This window comes from Hordeum vulgare, chromosome 1H (genome assembly GCF_904849725.1).
Source record: "Hordeum vulgare subsp. vulgare chromosome 1H, MorexV3_pseudomolecules_assembly, whole genome shotgun sequence".
In the NCBI taxonomy this organism is placed as follows: domain Eukaryota; kingdom Viridiplantae; phylum Streptophyta; class Magnoliopsida; order Poales; family Poaceae; genus Hordeum; species Hordeum vulgare.
Window position 1 is genome coordinate 97,620,088 of NC_058518.1, and position 1,692 is coordinate 97,621,779.

Sequence of the window (1,692 nt, forward strand, 5' to 3'; positions counted from 1 at the left end):
TTGCATGCCTTTTTTTTGGGACTAACTTATTAACTCAGTGCCAAGTGCCAGTTCCTGTTTTTTCCATGTTTTTGATCCCTTTCAGAGGAGATTTTGGAACGGAGTCCAAACGGAAGAAAATCCCCGAAAAGTTTTTTTTGGAACGGAAGAAGATCGGGGAGCTTGGGAGCCAAGACACGGGAGCCCCAGGGGGCCCACAAGCCCCCACCCCGCGGCCAGGGGGTCGCGCCATCCAGGCTTGTGGGCCCCCTGGACGCCCTTTGCCCTAGGTCTTTCGCCTATATATTCCCATAAATTCTAGAAACAATCAGGAGATCGTCGCAATCACTTTTTCGCCGCCGCAAGCTTCTGTCTCCACAAGATCCCATCTGGGGCACATCCTGGTGCCCTGCCGGAGGGGGGATTCGGACACGGAGGGCTTCTCCATCAACACCATGACCTCTCCGATGATGCGTGAGTAGTTCACCATAGACCTAGAGTTCCATAGCTAGTAACTAGATGGCTTCTTCTCTCTCTTGGATCTTCAATACAAAGTTCTCCATGATCTTCATGGAGATCTATCCGATGTAATCTTCTTTTGCGATGTGTTTGTCGAGATCCGATGAATTGTGGATTTATGATCAGATTATCTATGAATCTTATTTGACTTTCTTCTGATCTCTCTTATGCATGATTTCATATCCTTGTAATTCTCTTCGAGTTGTGGGTTTTGTCTGGCCAACTAGTTCTATGATTCTTGCAATGGGAGAAGTGCTTGGTTTTGGGTTCATACCGTGTGGTGGCCTCACCCAGTGACAGAAGGGGTAGCGAGGCACGCATCGTGTTGTTGCCGTCAAGGGTAAAAAGATGGGGTTTTCATCATTGGTTTGAGATTATCCCTCTACATCATGCCATCTTGCTTAAAACGTTACTCTGTTCGTCATGAACTCAATACACTAGATGCATGCTGGATAGCGGTCGATCTGTGGATTAATAGTAGTAGATAAAGAAAGTATCGGTCTACTTGTCTCGGACGTGATGCCTATATGTATGAACATTGCCTTAGATATCATCATGACATTGCGCGGTTCTATCAATTGCTCGACAGTAATTTGCTCACCCACCCTAACACTTGCTATTTTGAGAGAAGCCTCTAGTGAACACTATGGCCCCCAGGGTCTACTCCACACCATATTTTCAGCCTTACACTTTTTACTTCGTTGCACTTTCCGCCTTCAAATCTCACTTTGCAAACAATCTTGAAGGGATTGACAACCCCTTTGAAGCGTTGGGTGCAATCTTGTTTGTGTTTGCGCAAGTACTCTGGACTTGACGAGACCCTCCTTCTAGATCGATACCTTGGTTCTCAAACTGAGGGAAATACTTACTGCTCCTCTGCTGCATCACCCTTTCCTCTTCAAGGGAAAAACCAACGCAAGCCAAGCCTCTGTCAACGTGTCAATTTCTGGCGTTGTTGTTTGTGGGATAGCAGCCACCTCTGCCCTAGGTTTTGCGCCTATATATTCCCTAAAATCCCATAAAATCAGGAGATCATCGAAAGTACTTTTCCGCCGCCGCAAGCTTCTGTCTCCGCAAGACCCCATCTGGGGCACGTTCTCGTGCCCTGCCAGAGGGGGGATTCGTATACGGAGGGCTTCTTCGTCAACACCATGACCTCTCCGATGATGCGTGAGTAGTTCACCAGAGACCTAC